This window comes from Dendrobates tinctorius, unplaced genomic scaffold, assembly GCF_039654945.1.
Source record: "Dendrobates tinctorius isolate UK_male_01 unplaced genomic scaffold, ASM3965494v1 ptg000057l, whole genome shotgun sequence".
NCBI lineage: Eukaryota > Metazoa > Chordata > Amphibia > Anura > Dendrobatidae > Dendrobates > Dendrobates tinctorius.
Genome location: NW_027361725.1, coordinates 24814983 through 24835713, shown reverse-complemented (window position 1 = coordinate 24835713; position 20731 = coordinate 24814983).

Sequence of the window (20731 nt, the reverse complement as noted above, 5' to 3'; positions counted from 1 at the left end):
ACTAAATTTAGTCCACAGTATCAAGAAATAGTCTCTATTATTAAAAAACATTTACCCATTTTAGAACAAAGTGGTGAATTGAAAGAAATATTAAAAAAATATTCAATTAAATTTGTTGCGAGGAGAGCTCCTACTATAGGATCTATGTTGACGGCAAACTTATTTACTGATCCAGACAAAAAATTGAAACAAAATTGGATGAAAAGTGTAGGCTGTTATGGTTGTGGTGCCAAAATTTGTAAGTGTTGCAAATATATTGTTAAAACGAAAACATTTTCTTCTATAAAAAATGGAAAAAACTTTGAGATTTTTTCTTTTATTAATTGTAATACAGAAAATGTAATATATCTTATTGATTGCAATATTTGCGGACTTCAATATGTGGGTTGCACCACTAATTCATTGAAACAGCGTATGCGAAAACATTTGTTGGATGCAGTTAATTTGCCTATTGCAGGAGCCTCTGCGGTTTGCAAACACTTTGCCAATGTGCATAAAGGAGATCTAAAAAGCTTTTCCTTTAGGGGAATAGAGGTTGTTACAAAACCAGGTAGGGGTGGTGATTATTAAAGTAAAATCCTCTCTAGAGAAAGTAGGTGGATCTTTTTATTAGAGACTAGAGTTCCTGACGGATTGAACAGTAGAATGGATCTTATTACACAATATTAAGTAAGCATACATCAAAAAATTTTTTTTTTTTTTTGTTTGTGCTTACATTAGTTTCTAAAGATTATATCTCTATCTTAAACCTACTCCAATATATTATTCCTTTGAGAGTCATATTTGTGATTGCCTCTGATACTTAGATCGCGCCTACTACAGGATGTATTTTTTCATATATGTTTATATATAAAAAAAATTTTCATTTTTGCGGCAGTTATTCCATATCACTGTTGATTTACTACTTAATGTTATACCATTGGTCTATGTATAAAACATGTTCAATATATGTATTTTTCTAGTAACATTTTTGAACTGAGTTTCAACCATTTTCTCAGGTGTTTTTAACTGGTTTGTTTCACTGCTTTTAATTAAGGGTCATTTGAATATGTTTCACAAAGGAGGATATATTGCCAGTGTTGGAGCTCAGTTCAAATAGGACCGTGAAGAAGGCACATAGTGCTGAAACATGTAGTCCCTTGCTGGAATGTTACCAATTGTTTGGAGTTCCTCATATTTTTTATATGATTTAATGGATAAATAAAGAAGATTTTATATTTCTGGTGAACTTTCATCTTTTTGCTGGATCCCAATCCTCTTATATTCCTATATATATATATATATATATATATGTATATGTTTTACTTGTAATTTCACCGCGCCAATATACCATCATGTTCAAAAAACCTCAGATTCAACTACAGTCTCCTTATTGGACCCCGGTATAGCAGTTTAGCTGCCTGTATAAGCTACATGAATTCTGCTTCATTTAGTGAGGACAGAACAGTGAAACAGCGGCCATCCAGCTAGTGGGAATTCAGAGAGAAGAGTCTTCCATCCTGCAGGGGCCAGTGAAACAGTGGCCATCCAGCTAGTGGGAACTCAGAGAAAGGACAGCCTTCCATCCTGCAGTGGCCAGTGAAACAGCGGCCATTCTGCTAGTGGAATTCGGGGAAAAGACAGCCTTCCATCCAGCTTGCAGGAACTAGTGAAACTGCAGAAATACACCTAGTGAGATTCAAGTCACCGGCTACACAGAGACTTAATACAGCTACATCAATCTCTGCACAGCCAAGCATTCCCCCAAAACACCATGTCCCACAAATCACACAGGACAAAATCTGTTACTTCCGTCACCTCAAAGACTGTATCCATTAGCAGCGCAGTCGCCATTTCCCACGCAAATGCTGAAGCCGCCAAAACGCGAGCAAGGTATGCTAAAGAAGAGATGCAACTTAAGTTAGAGAAAGCACGCATAGATAATTAGAGAGCCGATCAATAGAGAAAGTCGCAGTTAGAAAAGGCACAAGTGGATGCCGCCTTAGAGAGCCTAGGCGCAAAAAGAGAAGCCGCAGCAGCTCTAGCTGAAGCAGAATCGCTAGAAGTCGCGCAAAACCCTGAGCTGCATAGCCTAAGCAGTACGTCAAGTCTGAAGTTGCCATGGCAAGATTCACCACAGCGCACATCTCAATATGTTAATGAACTTCCTGATCCAAACTATAACCAAGAACACGACACATCCAGTGAAGAGAGTGAGAGTCATCATGAGGCTCAGCTCCAGGAAAACATGGAGCAGAACAACTCTGCTAATGTCTACCTTGCCCCTCGCCAGGTAACTAACGTGAATCACCTTGCTGACACACCGCACGTCAGACCAAAGCAATATGACACCGGCTGGCACCATCCTGAGGATACTAACAGGTATGAACGCACCTCATATCAGGGCGGCCCATCATTAGTATACTCTGCTGACAACCGGTTCACAACAGAATTTGCCAAGTTCTTCACATGACATGATCTGGTTGCCAAGGGACTCATGAAATTCACTGACCACGCTGAAGGTTACAGAGGTTGGAAAGCTTCCTTCCAAAATGTCACTAGAGACTTGGGGCTACAACACAGGGAGGAGATAGACCTCTTAGTCAAATACCTGGGAGAAGAGTCAGTCAAACACACAGTAAGGATCAGAAACATTAATATAAATCACGATGAAATTGGCCTGAAAAAGATCTGGAAGAGGCTAGATGAGTGTTACGGCTCAGCAGAGGTAATAAAGAGAGCCTTGTTCAAAAGAATCGGTGACTTTCCTAAAATATATAACAAAGGTCTCCAGAAACTTAGAGAACTAGGTGACCTGCTAAAGGAAGTCTTAGTTGACAAATGTGAAGGTGACCTACAAGGACTTGCATTCCTTCACACAGCCAAAGGTGTTAATCCTATAGTCCAAAAGTTGCCCTACAATCTACAGGAGAGATGGCTCACACATGGTTCCACGTACAAATACAAACACAGTGTTCCATTCCCTCCCTTCTCCGTTTTTGTAGACTTTATACACAAACAAGCGACAAACAGAAATGATCCCAGCTTTGATTTTGCAATTTCATATGCCACACCGTCACCAGCTGCAAACCCACGTAGAACATCTGTGGCAGTGCACAAGACTTATATTTCCTCTCCAAGTTCCAATTACAGGTCTGCTGGCTGCTCCCAATCAGAGACAAAGGTACAAGAACCTGACAAGTAGTGCCCGCTCCATCAGAAGCCTCATCCTCCTGAAATGCAGAGCTTTCAGGGGAAAATCTATGCCAGATAGCAGAAGCTTCCTGAAAGAGAATGGTATCTGCTACAAGTGCTGCTCATCCACCACTCATCTTGCCAAGGATTGTAAGGTCAGTATAAAATGCACAGAGTGTGGCACCACAGATCATAACACTGCTCTACACCCTGGCCCAGCTCCATGGAGCGCACAAAACATGCCAGCTGACAGTGAGCATGGCGGGGAGGAAAGGAACACTGATGCAGCTATGCCAGAGATCACTTCACTGTACAGAAATCTGTAAAGGGACAATAGACAGTAGGTCCTGTTCAAAAATATGCCTTGTCAGAGTGTACCCAAAGGGTCATAGAGACAAAGCTGTGAGACTGTATGCTATCTTGGATGATCAAAGTAATCGATCCTTGGCTAGATCAACATTTTTTGACCTATTCAACATCAAAGGGCCAAGCACCCCCTACTCATTAAAGACATGTGCAGGTACTGTGACAACAGCAGGTAGGAAAGCTACTGACTAGCAAATTGAGTCCTTAGACGGACGATTCTGCCTACCACTACTTACAATCATCGAGTGTAATCAGATCCCAGACAACAGATCTGAAATACCTATGCCGGATGTGGCAATCCATCACACTCACTTAAAATGCATAGCACACCTTATACCGGAACTCGACCATCAGGCTCAGATAATACTGCTTTTGGGAAGAGATATCCTACAGGTTCATAAAGTGAGAAGTCATATCAATGGACTCCACAATGCTCCCTATGCCCAAAAGCTAGACCTAGGATGGGTCATAATATGTATAACGTATACTTGGGACATAACGTATGCTTGGGACATATGCACGCCCCATCTTCTGTGACAAGTATGCTAACAAATACATTGTAGAAAGGACGCCCATCTCTGTTTCAACCTTGCAATGAGTTCCATGTCAAGGAAGTACCACACAGCATCCAACTACCCAATAATTTAATAGACTTTATTCATGACAGCAGTATGGTGTCAGGAAGCTATGAGGATCAGTTGGGGTGCACAGTCTTCCAGAGAACTAAGCAATACAACCAAGTAGCAATGTTAGTAGAGGACAAGTTGTTCTTAGAGGTAATGGACAAGGGACTTGTAAAAAATAAGACCAAGAGCTGGGTCGCACCTCTTCCCTTCAGAACCCACAGACTACGTCTACCAAACAACAGAAATCAGGCATTAAAACGTTTCTCCTCTCTCCTCTCTCAAACATAATCTACAAAGGAAACCAAAGATGAGAGATCACTTTTTCTCCTTCATGTCAAAGATTTTTGAGAACTGCCAGCAGAACTAGCTCCCACTCTCAAAGACTCTGAAGAATGCTGGTTCCTACCCATGTTTGGAGTTTACCACCCTAAGAAACCAGGCCAGATCAGAGTGGTTTGACTCCAGTGCCAAGTTTGATGATGTCTCCCTGAATGATGTTCTACTGACAGGACCGGACCTCAATAACAAACTGCTGGGAGTACTTATGCGCTTCCGTAAGGATTCCATTGCTTTCATCGCTGACTTGTGAGAGAGAGAGACAGGAACTTCCTAAGATTCTTCTGGTAGAGACAGTGATCCTACTAAAGAGGTCACAGAGTATCGCATGAGACTGCACATCTTTGGCAATAGTCCTTCACCTGCAGTCACCATTTATGGACTCAAAAGGTCGGCTCAAGAAGGAGAAACAGAATATGGATCAGATGTCAGACAATTCATAGAAAAAGACTTATGTTGACGACTGTCTGAAACCCATGCCTTCAAATGAGACTGCCATCAGTCTTCTCAGGAGAGCCCAAGAGATGCTTGCTTGCTCCAACCTCAGGCTTCACACAATATCCTCAAACAGCCAAGAACTCATGGAAGCATACCCTTCACAAGACTTATGCAACAGTCTCAGAGACTTGGACCTGGGGTTAGACCCCACACCAATGCAACGCAGCCTCGGAATCTACAGTCAGACGCTTTCACCTTTCAGGTCAGCCAGGAAAAAAAGCCTTTCACACGCAGAGGTGTCCTGTCTACCATCAACAGCCTGTATGATCCCTTGGGTTTTGCAGCTCCTGTTACTATACAAGGCAAAGCCTTACTGAGAGATTTAACTAAGGAAACATCTGACTGGGATGCACCTCTACCACATAATATAATAATAAATTTCATTTCTATAGCGCCGACATATTCCGCAGCACTTTACATTTCAGAGGGGATTTGTACAGACAATAGACATTACAGCATAACAATAATCACATAGATTGTAACAAATACCAAGAGGAATGAGGACCCTGCTCGCAAGCTTACAGTCTATGAGGAAAGAGGTAGACACGAAAGGTGGGTGGTAACAGTTGCCCTGATTGTATGGACCAGCCATAATGTTAAGTGTGTAACAGTACAGACACAGAGGGCTAATGGATGCATAAAGCATGTGGGAACATGATGCGGGGAACCTGGTTATGGTAAAACTTTTGGCTGTGCCACACAGGGATAGATTAGGTTAATGTGTTGAAGCGATAGGCCAGTCTGAATAAATGCGTTTTCAGGGAACGCTTAAAATTGTGGGGATTGGGGACTAATCGTATTGACCTGGGAAGTGTATTCCAAAGAATTGGCACAGGACGTGTAAAGTCTTGGAGACAGGAGTGTGAGGTTCTGATTATTGAGGATGCTAACCTCAGGTCATCAGCAGAATGGAGGGCACGGGTAGGGTGGTATACTGAAACAAGGGAGGAGATGTAGGGTGGTGCTGAGCCATGGAGGGCTTTGTGGGTGAGGGTAATAAGTTTATACTGAATTCTGGAGTGGATGGGTAGCCAGTGTAATGACTGGCACAAGGTAGAGGCATCGGTGTAACGATTGGTGAAGAATATGATCCTGGCTGCAGCATTTAAGACAGATTGGAGAGGGGAGAGTTGGCTAAGGGGGAGACCGATTAGAAGAGAGTTACAATAGTCGAGACGAGAATGAATAAGAGAAACAGTAAGAGTTTTTGCAGAGTCAAAAGTAAGAAAAGGTCGAATTCTAGAAATGTTTTTGAGGTGCAGATGACAAGAGCGAGCCAGTGTTCGAATGTGGGGGGCAAAGGAAAGCTCGGAGTCAAGTATGACCCCAAGACAGTGGGCATGTTGCTGGGGAGTAATAGTGGAACCACACACAGAAATGGCAATGTCGGGTATAGGTACATTAGTAGAGGGAGGAAACACAAGGAGTTCAGTCTTTGATAGATTCAGTTTCAGATATAGTGAGGACATGATGTTAGACACAGCGTTTAGACAATCGCCGGTGTTTTATAGAAAGGCTAGAAACCACAAAAGAGACTCCACTGGGAAATATGAAAGAACGCTTTAGCAACCCTCTCCAACCTGAATGTGCCAAGACCATACACCCCTGTGCCGTCTACAGAAATACAAAGCCAAAGACTGTAAGTATTTGCAGATGCTTCTATCAAAGCAATTGCTGCTGTTGCCTATCTCAAAACTGTAGACTCCAAATGTCAGAGCCACATCGGATTCGTCATGTGGAAGGCCAAACTTGCTCCACAACCAAAGCACACTATACCAAGGTTAGAGCTTTGTGCTACAGTCTTAGCCGTTGAGTTAGCAGAGTTCATCGCATCCGAGATGGACATCGACCTTACCCAAGCCAAGTTCTACTTAGACAGCAAAGTAGTCCTGGAATACATCCACAATGAAACCAGACGATTCTATGTTTATGTCAACAACAGAGTGCTACGAATTAGGAGATCAGTTCATCCAAAACAGTGGCATTACATTCCCACGGACCAAAATCCTGCAGATCACTCAACTATTTATTATTATTTATTATTATTATTTATTTATAACGCGCCATTGGTTCCATGGTGCTGTACATAAGGGGTTACATACAAATTACAGATATCACTTACAGTAAACAAAGTAACAATTATAGACTGATATAGAGGGGAGAGAGGACCCTGCCCTTTCGGGCTTACATGCTACAGGATGGTGGGGAAGGAGACAGTAGGTTGGGGGGTTGCAGCTGCTCCAGTGATGGTGAGGCGGTAGCTCCAGTAGTGGTGAGGAGGCAGCGGGGATCATTGCAGGCTGTAGGCTTTCATGAAGAGGTGGGTTTTCAGGTTCCGTCTGAAGGATCCGAGTGTGGTTGAGAGCCGGACGTGTTGGAGCAGGGAATTCCAGAGGATGGAGGCTATTCGGGAGAAGTCTTGGAGGCGTTTGGGTGAGGAGCAAATAAGTGTGGAGGAGAGGAGAGTCTTGGGAGGACCGGAGATTACGTGAGGGAAGGTATCGGGAGATTAGTTCAGAGATGTATGGAGGAGACAGGTTGTAGATGGCCTTGTAGATCAGTATTAATAATTTGAATTGGATACGCTGAGGGAATGGGAGCCAGTGAAGAGATCTGCAGAGGGGAGAAGCGGAGGAGTAGTGAGGAGAGAGATGAATTAGTCGGGCGGCAGAGTTGAGGATGGACTGGAGAGGTGCAAGGGTGTTAGCAGGGAGGCCACAGAAAAGGATGTTGCAGTAGTCGAGGCGGGAGATGATGAGGGCATGCACAAGTAGTTTAGTAGATTGAGGGTTCAGGAAGGGACAGATTCTGGAAATATTTTTGAGCTGGAGGCGACAGGAGGTGGAGAGAGATTGGATGTGCGATTTGAAGGACAGGGCAGAGTCAAGGGTTACTCCGAGGCAGTGGACCTCCGGTACGGGGGAAAGCGTGATGTCGTCAATTGTTATAGAAAGGTCGGGTAAGGAAGATCTGTGAGATAGGGGAAAGATGATTAGTTCAGATTTGTCCACATTGAGCTAGAGGAGGCGAGAGGAGAAGAAGGAGGATATGGCTGATAGACATTCTGGGAGAGCAGAGAGGTGATGTCTGGGCCAGAGAGGTAGATCTGAGTATCATCGGCATAAAGGTGGTACTGGAATCCGTGGGACTTTATGAGTTGCCCCAGTCCAAGTGTGTAGATTGAGAAGAGTAGGGGTCCTAGAACAGAGCCTTGGGGGACTCCAACAGAGAGAGTGTGGGATGAGGAGGTAGTGTGGGAGTGGGAGCTGCTGAATGTGCGAGCAGTTGACGCAAGTCGAATAGGAAGCACAACATGGCTCTCATGACCAAAACTATTATACACGTTGTCCAGACACCTTTGAACTATTAGGAGAGGACTCAGATGCTGAAATCCGCCCTCAGGTGTCTAAATTTCATGCAATGTCTCCAGCTACTCTCCTCACCCAGAAAACAGGACTATCCAGTGCCCTTCCAGGAGGATTCGACACTAAGGACCTCTACAAGCGCCAATGGAGACAGGTACAAAGTCTTGCAAATACATTCTGGGACAGGTGGCGCAAACAGTCCTTGTTTACCCTGCAGCCACGGACAAAGTGGCAATCTACCAGGCCTAATCTAAGGATTGGTGACCTCGTCCATGTGAAAGACTGTCAAGTCCACCAAAACCAGTGGCCACTTGGTCTAGTGACCGCAACATTCCCGAGTAAGGATGGCAATGTCTGCAAAGTCGAACTGAGGATGGCCAAAGGGAATGAACTTAAGACATTCTCCAGACCAGTAACTGAGCTGGTCCTATTGTTTTCTTCTGAGAAAAAGGACAGTGACATCCGCTTAATGTCAGACGGGAAGTGTTCTGTCTCCAACATCTAATTCATAATCCTCAATTATCTGCTTGTTAATGTTTTCAGTGTTTTTGGCTCCATCTAGTGACCAGAGTCATAACCGCAGTGTTATTGTGTTTTACTTTCACTTTGCTTTACTTTTCCCTCCGCTGCAGTGCATTCTGGTAAGGTTGCAATGCATCCTGGTAGCCTTTTGCAAAGGATTATGATATTTCCCTCCAGTCCACCATTTCCCTTCTGCCTGCATTCAGGAAGCATCTCATTTTCTCTTCTCCCCTTGTGATAGCATCGCTGGTATGTATTTATGTTTCCTGTATCTAATTCCTGTCTCATACTAGCCTGCTTAGTTAGTTCTCTCCTGGTTAGCTATTAGTGCAGATGTTGATTCATAATGTATTATGTACAATATGTATCCCTGATGTACCCTGTATTGACTCAGTGTATATATATGTTTTACTTGAAGTTTCACCGTGTCAATATACCATCACGCTCAATAAAGCATAGATTCAAGTGCAGTCTCCTTATTGAACCCCGGTATAGCGGTTTAGCTGCCTGTATAAGCTACATGAATTCTGCTTCATTTAGTGAGGACAGAACAGACTGGTCTCATGACCTGAGCGTGACAGTTGTATAGAAATACATGAAGCAGTTATGCTCAGGTAGGGAGAGCCGCCGGCCAGTCTGTGCACTTCGTTACGATCTCGGTCTGATTTATATGGCCTATATGTTGTATAAAAAGGTGTTGGGTGCACCAAACAATCAATGGGTTCTATATATGAGGGTGCAAAAGCCTTGCATGGAGAGAACCATGAAATGTAAGAGAAAAAAGACCAAGCAAAGAATGGCCTGCACACCAATTAAATCTGATAACACATAATAACCGTAGAAAAATGCTTTATTGGAAAACTCAACACACGTGTTAAAAACAATTAAAAAGGACAAAGGAAGTCCATGTAACACCCCTGCATGTAATCAGCGTCGGACTGGAACACCTTGGGCCCACCAGAGAAAATCATTCTTGGGGCCCACTATGTAGCTGCATAGAGTTAAATACCAGACCACCAATTGTGCGGTAAAACACACTAATATCCGGGTATAATATAAGGTTGTACATGTCTTAATTATGTAGCAGGAGTTGGTGTAGCCCCCTCATAGAATATAAAGCAGCCCCCTCATAGAATATAATGTAGACCCCTCATAGAATATAATGCAGCCATCTCATAGAATATAATGCAGCCATCTCATAGAATATAATACTGCCCCCCTCATAGGGTATAATGATAGGGTATAATGCACCCCCTCATAGGGTATAATGCACCCCCTCATAGGGTATAATACTGCCCCCCTCATAGGGTATAATACTGCCCCCCTCATAGGGTATAATGATAGGGTATAATGCACCCCCTCATAGGGTATAATGCACCCCCTCATAGGGTATAATACTGCCCCCCTCATAGGGTATAATGATAGGGTATAATGCACCCCCTCATAGGGTATAATGCACCCCCTCATAGGGTATAATACTGCCCCCCTCATAGGGTATAATACTGCCCCCCTCATAGGGAATAATGCACCCCCTCATAGGGTATAATGCACCCCCTCATAGGGTATAATGCTGCCCCCCTCATAGGGTATAATACTGCCCCCCTCATAGGGTATAATGCACCCCCTCATAGGGTATAATGCACCCCCTCATAGGGTATAATACTGCCCCCCTCATAGGGTATAATACTGCCCCCCTCATAGGGTATAATAATGCACCCCCTCATAGGGTATAATGCACCCCCTCATAGGGTATAATGCACCCCCTCATAGGGTATAATACTGCCCCCCTCATAGGGTATAATACTGCCCCCCTCATAGGGTATAATGCACCCCCTCATAGGGTATAATGCACCCCCTCATAGGGTATAATACTGCCCCCCTCATAGGGTATAATACTGCCCCCCTCATAGGGTATAATACTGCCCCCCTCATAGGGAATAATGCACCCCCTCATAGGGTATAATGCACCCCCTCATAGGGAATAATGCACCCCCTCATAGGGTATAATGCACCCCCTCATAGGGTATAATGCACCCCCTCATAGGGTATAATACTGCCCCCCTCATAGGGTATAATACTGCCCCCCTCATAGGGAATAATGCACCCCCTCATAGGGAATAATGCACCCCCTCATAGGGTATAATGCTGCCCCCTCATAGGGTATAATACTGCCCCCCTCATAGGGTATAATACACCCCCCTCATAGGGAATAATGCACCCCGTCATAGGGAATAATGCTGCCCTCCTCATAGGGTATAATGCTGCCTCCTCATAGGGTATAATGCTGCCTCCTCATAGGGTATAATGCTGCCTCCTCATAGGGTATAATGCTGCCCCCTCATAGGGTATAATACTGCCCCCCTCATAGGGTATAATACTGCCTCCCTCATAGGGTATAATGCTATATAGATATATAGAGTTAGATAGATATAGATAGAAAGATAGATGTAGAAATAGATAGATATAGAGATAGATAGTAGATAATGGATAGAAAGAAGATAATGGATAGATATAGATAGAAAGATTCATAGAGATAGAGATAGATATAAAGATAGATATAGAAAGAAATATAGATAGATCGATAGGTAGATAGATATAGAGATAGATAGAAAATAGATAATGGATAGATAGATAGATAGATAGATAGCTATAGATAGAAATATATAGAGATATATAGATAGAGATAGATAATAGATAGAGATAGATAATAGACAGAGATATACAGATATAATAATAATAATATAGACATATATAGATAGATATAGAGATAACTATATATAGATAGATGGCTATAAATAAAAATAGATATAGAGATATATATAGAGATAGATAGATATAGAGATAATAGATATAGAGATAGATAGATATAGAGACAGATAGATATAGAAAGATAGATATAGAGATATATATAGAGATAATAGCTAGATATAGAGATATGTATAGAGATAGATAGATATAGAGTTAGAAAGATAGATATAGAGAGATATAGAGATAGATAGAGATAGCTAGATAGATAGATGGATAGATAGATATAGATAATAGATATAATAGATAGATATAGAGATAGATATACAGATAGATATAGAGATAGATGGATAGATCAATAGATAGATAGATAAAGAGAGAGAGAGAGAGATAGAGATAGATAGATAATGAGATATAGAGATAGATATAGAGATATGGTGTTAGATAGAAAGATAGATATAGAGATAGATATGGATATAGAGATAGATATGGATATAGAGATAACAGATAGATATAGAGATAGATAGATATAGAGATAATATATAGATAGCTATAGAGAGAGAGATATAGAGATAGATATAGAGAGAAACAGATATAGAGATAGATATAGAGATAGATAGGTAGATAGATATAGAGATAATAGATAGATATAGAGATAGATAGATATAGATATAAAGATAGATAGAGATAGAGAGAGCGGTAGATATAGAGAGAGATAGATATAGAGAGAGATAGATACAGAGATCGATAAATAGATAGAGAGATAGATATGGATATAGATAATAGATAGAGATAGATAGATAAAGATAGATAATAAATATAGAGATAACAGATAGATATAGAGATAGAGTAAGACAGAAAGATATAGAGATAGGTAGATATAGATAATAGAGATAGCTAGATAGATAGACATAATAGATAGATATAGATATAGAGATAGATAGAAAGACAGATATAGAGATAGATGTAGAGATAGAAAGACAGATATAGAGATAGAGCGATAGATAGATAGATATAGATATAGATAATAGATAGAGATAAATAGATAGATAGATAGAGAAAGATAGATATAGAGATAGAAAGATAGATAGATATACAGAGAGATAGATATAGAGATAGAGATAAATAGATAGATAGATATAGAGAGAGATATAGAGAGAAATAGATATAGAGATAATAGATATATATAGAGATAGATAGATATAGATATAGAGAGAGATAGATACAGAATAAAGATATAGAGATAAATAGATAGAGAAAGATAGATAGATATATAGATATAGAGATAGAAAGATAGAGATAGAGCGATAGATAGATATACAGAGAGATAGATATAGAGATAGATAGAGATATATAGATAGATAGCTATAGAGAGAGATATAGAGATAGATATAGAGAGAAATAGATATAGAGATAGATAAAGATAGATATATAGATATAGATATAGATATAAAGATAGATATAGAGATAGAGCGATAGATAGCGAGAGAAATAGATATAGAGATAGATAGATACAGAGAAAAGATATAGAGATAGATAACGGATAGATAAATAGATAGATAGGTATAGAGATAGATAGATAGATATAGATATTAGATAGAGATATATATAGATAAAGATAGATAGATATAGATGGTAGCTAGATAGATAATAAATATAGAGATAATAGATATAGAGATAGATAGAGTAAGATAGATAGATAGATAGATAGATAGATAGATAGATAGATATAGAGATAGATGTAGAGATAGAAAGATAGATATAAAGATAGAGCGATAGATAGAGATAAATATAGAAATAGATAGATATAGATAATAGATATAGATATAGAGATAGATAGATATAGATAATAGATAGAGATAGAAAGATAGATATAAGAGAGAGAGAGATATATATAGAGAAATAGAGATAGATAGATAGATAGATAGATAGATAGATAGATAGAGAGAGCGAGAGAGATATAAAAAACAAAACAAAACACAATACTCACCTCTCCTCCTCGCTCCCACGCTGATTCCGGGTCCAGTGTCAGGAGCTGCCCCCTCTGCCAGACACACAGCGGGTGCGCGAAGTAGTGACGTCATCGCGCACTGGCTGTGAGCCAGGAGCAGAGAAGACTGAGGGCGGCACCGGCCCTGATTTACATCTGTAGTCTGCAGAGCGGCTTACTGGGCTGGGGGCGGGGCCTCTGGGGGTGGAGACCTGAAATGATATTCACTGCTTCGCAGTGAATATTCATTTCTCTTTAGCAGCGGGGACAGGGACTCCTGCCTCCTGACACCCGCTGCTGCTCCGCTGGCAGGGGCCCCCATAGCAGCTGCATGGTGTGCGACACACCACTGGCTGGGGGCCCCTGGAGCAGCGGGGGCCCTAGGCAACTGCTGGCCCTGCATGCCAGCAGGTGCCAGGGCCCACCAGATGCCAGGGCCCACCGGAGAATCCACCGGTTCTCCGGTGGGCCAGTCCGACGCTGCATATAATAATCACATACAGCCATAATAGGTATAGAGCCCTTTTTGTATCATTAAGAGTACAGACAATGAAAAGCCATCACAATACACCATGTGTGCAGAGTTTTTTCTGAGACATATGGAGTCTCCAAATTGATTCCTATATACCAGCCCAATGTACAAACTTTCCAGGACCACAACTCAGGAGCCTGCAAATAAATAAGGCTGTTAAAATGTAAGAGAAGTTGTAGCTACATACTCACTGAACCACCTAATGAGCAAAAACCCTGAAAGCCAGCTCAATATTGCCAGATGATGTGCTGGTGGATGGCCAGGCACCCATGAAGTCTGTGGATAGCCAAGGGAATAATGCCCATAGGCATCCAAAATAAAGCTAACACAGGGCTGAAGACATGGAGCAGGGGTGTGAGGAGCAAACCCACGCGTATCACTTGCTTAAAGCAGCTTCATCAGGGGTAGTGTGCTTGCTGGCCCAAACTCAGCATTTAAATAGCATGTAGATAATACCTTAAACGTCATCTGGTGTGTGAAAACTCCCCAGCGGTCATGGCCCTGCAGATGTCTCGTGCAGCCCGGTGTTCACACCAAAATCTCGCGAGAGGACCGCTGGATTGTCCCATCTCGCTGAAATCTCGCACTTATTGGTTGGAGCGCATAAAAATACATTTTGGCTGATTTGCTCTATTTTTTTTTTTTCTCTTTAGATGTGGGAGGTACTGTGTTTTTGCATGATTTTGCTGGATTATATACATTTTTTCCTACCATGTGATGCATAGACAGTGCCAGGTTAGTGATTATACGAAGGCAAAGGATACTTTTCATTTGTGCTGAAGGCTTTGCAGCCTCTGGTTTGCATCCCTTTATACACAGCAACACTAGTCGCTGTATCAGACCGGTCTGAATAAACTGAATACACTGCGCAGGCGCAAACAAACCAATACAGCGGTATATGGATTGATCTCGCGGTCTTCCCGCGAGATTTCGGCGAGATGGGGCAATCCAGCGGTCCTCTCGCGAGATTTTGGTGTGAACACCGGGCTGCACGAGACATCTGCAGGGCCATGACCGCTGGGGAGTTTTCACACACCAGATGACGTTTAAGGTATTATCTACATGCTATTTAAATGCTGAGTTTGGGCCAGCAAGCACACTACCCCTGATGAAGCTGCTTTAAGTAAGTGATACGCGTGGGGTTGCGCCTCACACCCCTGCTCCATGTCTTCAGCCCTGTGTTAGCTTTATTTTGGATGCCTATGGGCATTATTCCCTTGGCTATCCACAAACTTCATGGGTGCCTGGCCATCCACCAGCACATCATCTGGCAATATTGAGCTGGCTTTCAGGGTCTTTGCTCATTAGGTGGTTCAGTGAGTATGTAGCTACAACTTCTCTTACATTTTAACAGCCTTATTTGTTTGCAGGCTCCTGAATTGTGGTCCTGGAAAGTTTGTACATTGGGCTGGTATATAGGAATCAATTTGGAGACTACATATGTCTCAGAAAAAACTCTGCACACATGGTGTATTGTGATGGCTTTCCATTGTCTGTACTCTTAATGATACAAAAAGGGCTCTATACCTATTATGGCTGCATGTGATTATTACATGCAGGGGTGTTACATGGACTTCCTTTGTCCTTTTTAATTGTTTTTAACACGCGTGTTGTGTTCCCAATAAAGCATTTTTCTACGGTTATTATGTGTTATCAGATTTAATTGGTGTGCAGGCCATTCTTTGCTTGGTCTTTTTTCTCTTACATTTCATGATTTATACGGCCGTCTGACTGCACCCTAAAAATTAAATTGCAAGGGCAAAAAAAAAGAAAGAATTAAAATAATTTTACATGGTTGGAGGTTTATGAGGTTCACCTTCATAAGCCAAGCGGTGTATTTACCATGGGTGTATTTTACTGCAGTGCCCAGATATGTGATAGCGAAGACATTTTTCTTAAATAAACATAATATTCTTCCCTTCTAAAATCCGCTCCAATGGAGCTCTTTTCAAGTTATTGAAAGTATATAACTATTTATGTTGTAAGAGAATTTTTAAGTTTTCATTTTTCTACCAAACTTTATCTTTCTAAGTAACACTAATGTAATGCAATGTTTCCTGTAGCTTTATGGCTGTCAGTAATATTCTACATTGCATACACTTGTATAAGTACATTTAACAAGGTAACAGAATCCGACAATCTGCAGGGCTCCACAGTCTTCCAACTCTCCAGACTGTAAGTGAAACTTTCTGGAGAATCTTTTCTTGTTGGGACTTGAAGCAAGGCGTGGACTGACGAGCAATAGAAGCTTTGGATGGAATTCCAGGAATGCTTCTCTGGGTTCTATGTGGGAGCACGGTAAGGTCAGGAACAGTTTCACTCCCTTCTTTCTTTCTCCAGTCTTTTTGTGTCAAGTTCTTGTGAAATACTCAGTATGCTCCAGATTTGTCCTCGCTTTATAGATTTCATTGTGGTTTTCATTTTTTTTATTCACCCAAAAAGTTAAGGAAGAAGGAAACACCATCAAAGAAAATGTTAAGCTATTTACATAATCTCAGATTAATGAAATCTTTTTAACATCAAACTACCCATTTCCATTCTGGGGAAACAACTTAATCTAAAAAGAAAAAGTTGTAGATGTGTTATGCAAAACAGGGCATTTTGGGAGGGTTTAATTGTACAAATACTGAACGCCCCAAAAAAATGTGTCACAAAAAGAGATATAATCTGTTACAGGGAATCCAGCAGCAAAACTTGCCTTGTCATAAAACAACCAGACCATGGATACGCCCAGGATCAAAACTAGGGGGGGGGCAAGCCATAGTCGTTCAGGTTGTCAAATTTTAGAACGAAAAAGGCGAAAATGAACAAATGACCGCCATACACAACACAATCCCCTATACCAAGATCAATAATACCACATACAGGGGAGAAATACCACCACACCATGAACAGATCACATAGTGACTGAATAATACGACATACTAGGGACAAATACCGCCACACCGTTACCAGACCACAAATTACCACCACAAAGTGATTGAATGCTACAATACTGATCATGAATACAAACCACAATACTAACAACACTGTTATTACCACCAGTGCCAATATACACAGAAACTCCGCATATAGTGTATAGGTAATACAGTGAGCACCAGTGACATTATACATGGGAGCTCTGTATAAAGTGTATAGTGTACAGGTAATGCAGGAATCACCAGTGACATTATGCACAGGAGCTCTGTTTATAATGTACAGGTTAATACAGTGATCATCGGTGACATTACATACAGGAGCTCTGTATATAGTGTCAGTGATTAGGTAATACAGTGATCACCAATGACATTATACACAGAAGCTTTGTGCATACCGTCAGTGTACAGGTAATACAGTGAACACCAATGACATTATACACAGGAACTCTGCATATAATGTAAAGAGTACAGGTAATACAGGGATCACCAGTGACATTGTACACAGGAGCTCTATATATACACTACCATTCAAAAGTTTAGGGTCACTTAGAAATTTCCTTATTTTTTAAAGAAAAGAACAGTTTTTTTAAATGATTCAGAAATACACTCTATACATTGTTAATGTGGTAAATGACTATTCTAGCTGCAAACGTCTGGTTTGTAATGCAATATCTTCATAGGTGTATAGAGGCCCATTTCCAACAACCATCACTCCAGTGTTCTTATGGTACTTTGTGTTTGCTAACTGTGTAGGAAGGCTAATAGATGGTTAGAATACCCTTGAAAACCCTTGTGCAAGTATGTTAGCACAGCTGAAAACAGTTTGGCTGATTAGACAAGCTATAAACCTGACCTTCCTTTGAGCTAGTTGAGAATCTGGAGCATTACATTTGTTGAGTCCACTAAACTCTCAAAATGGCCAGGAACAAAAAGAACTTTCATGTAAAACTCAACAGTCTATTCTTGTTCTTAGAAATTAAGGCTATTCCATGCGAGAAATTGCCAAGAAACTGAAGATTTCCTACAACGATATGTACTACTCCCTTCAGTGGAGAGCACAAACAGGCTCTAACCAGAGTAGAAAAAAAAGTGGGAGGCCTCGCTGCACAACTGAGCAACATGACAAGTACATTAGAGTCTGTAATTTGAGAAATCGACGCCTCACAGGTCCTCAATTGGCAGCTTCATTAAATAGTACACGCAAAATGCCAGTGTCAACGTCTACAGTGAAGAGGCGACTCCGGGATGCTGGCCTTCAGAGCAGAGTGGCAAAGAAAAAGCCATATCTGGGACTGGCTAATAAAAGGAAAAGATTAATATGGGGAAAAGAACACAGACATTGGACAGAGGAAGTGTTATGGACAGACAAATCCAAGTTTGAGGTGTTTGGATCACACAGAACATTTGTGAGACGCAGAATGCATGGTGTCAAGCATGGTGGAGGTAATGTGATGGTCTGGGGTTGCTTTGGTGCTGGTAAAGTGGGAGATTTGTACAAGGTAAAAGGGATTTTGAATAAGGAGGGCTATCACTCCATTTTGCAATGCCATGCCATACCCTGTGGACAGCGATTGATTGGAGCGAATTTCATCCTACAACAGGACAATGACCCAAATCACACCTCCAAATTCTGAAAGAACTATTTAGGGAAGAAGCAGGCAGCTGGTATTTTATCTGTAATGGAGTGGCCAGCGCAGTCACCAGATCTCAACCCCATTGAGCTGTTGTGGGAGCAGCTTGACCATATGGTACGCAAAAAGTGCCCATCAAGCCAAACCAACTTGTGGGAGGGTCTTCTGGAAGCATGGAGTGAAATTTCTCCAGATTACCTCAGCAAATTAACTGCTAGAATGCCAAAGGTCTGCAATGCTGCAATTGCTGCAAAGGGAGCATTCTGTGACGAAAGCAAACTTTGAAGGAGAAAATTATTATTTCAAATAAAAATCTTTTTTCGAACCTTGTCAATGTCTGGACTAGATTTTAAATTAATTTGGCAACTCATTTGATTAATAAAAGTATAAGTTTTCATGGAAAACATAAAATTGTCTGGGTGACCCAACTTTTGAACGGTAGTGTAGTGTATAGTGTGCGTGTACATGTAATACACTGAACTCACCAGTGACATCTGTAGTTGAAGTCCTTCGTCTTCGCTTTTCTTCATCCAGCACAGACCATCACTTCTTGCAGCCAGGGCTAGTCTCTGCAAAATATAGCACAGTCGTCAATAGCTGATCACTTCCATTGCACTTTCCCCATTTTTTTCCTGACTTCAGCACTATTTCAGATGGAAAAAAAAGCAACAGTACCACACTGTATAGTAACAGAACCCCCATTTTGCTCCCTCTATGGAAAACAGTTTCCTAAAAAGTAAATTATATGATAGTAGTAATAATATCCCTAATTGGATCCTAAAGAAATTATGTTCTCCACTTGTCACCATAAACTAATACAGCACGTTCTTCATTCTGGCCCCCAAAAAGTAATTAAGTCCCTCTTTATTTAATAATCTTGCCCAGCCTGGCACCCTTTATTTTACTGTATAATATGCCCCATCCTGGCCCCCCATGTCCCTTGTCTAGCCTGGCCCAATATCTGCAGCATGGACCCCAGATATCCATCCTACCCCCCCAGCTATCCATACAGGCCCCCCATATATGTCTATTGTCCTCTCCTCCCCCCATATATCCGTCCCTTGTGCTTCTCCCCCCATATATCAATCATGGAGTCATGTGCTGCTCTCCTTATATATCCATCCTTGTACTTTGTGGTGCTTCCCCCGTTTACAATCATGGGCCCATGTGCTGCTGCCCCCATATATCCATCCTCGTCCTTTGTGCTGCCATGCCCCCATATAGCTATCCTGGCCTGTTGTGATGTTACCCACATATATCCATCCTGGCCCCTTTTGCTGCTCCCCTCATATATTCATCCTGACCCCTTGTGCTGCTCCCCCCTTATATCCATTCTGGTCCCTTCTGCTGCTCCCCTCCATATATCCATCCTGGTCACTTATGCTGCCACCCTCCCATATATATCCATCTTGGTCCCTTGTGCTGCCACCCTCCCATATATATCCATCTTGGTCCCTTGTGCTGCCACCCCCATATATCCTAGTCCCATGTGCTGCTCCCCCCATTTATCCATCCTGGCCCCTTGTGCTGCTCCCCTCCATATATCATCCTGGCCCCTTATGCTGCTCCCCCTATATATCCATTCTGGCCCCTTGTGCTGCTCCCCCCATATATCATCCTGGCCCTTTGTGCTGCTCCACCCATATATTCATCCTGGCCCCTTGTGCTGCTCCCCCCATATATCCTTTCTGGTTCTTTGTGCTGCTCCCCTCCATATATCCATCCTGGTCTCTTATGCTGCCACTCTCACAAATATATCCATCTTGGTCCCTTGTGCTGCCACCCCCATATAACCATCCTGGCCTTTTGTGCTGCCACCCCCATATATCCATCCTAGTCCAATGTGCTGCTCCCCATATATCCATCCTGGTCCCTTGTGAAGCTCCCCTCCATATATCCATCCTTATCTCTTGTGCTACCACCACCCCAAATATCCATCCTGGTCCCTTGTGCTGCCACCCCCATATATCCATCCTGGCCTTTTGTGCTGTTCCACCCCATATATCCATCCTGGTGCCATGTGCTGCT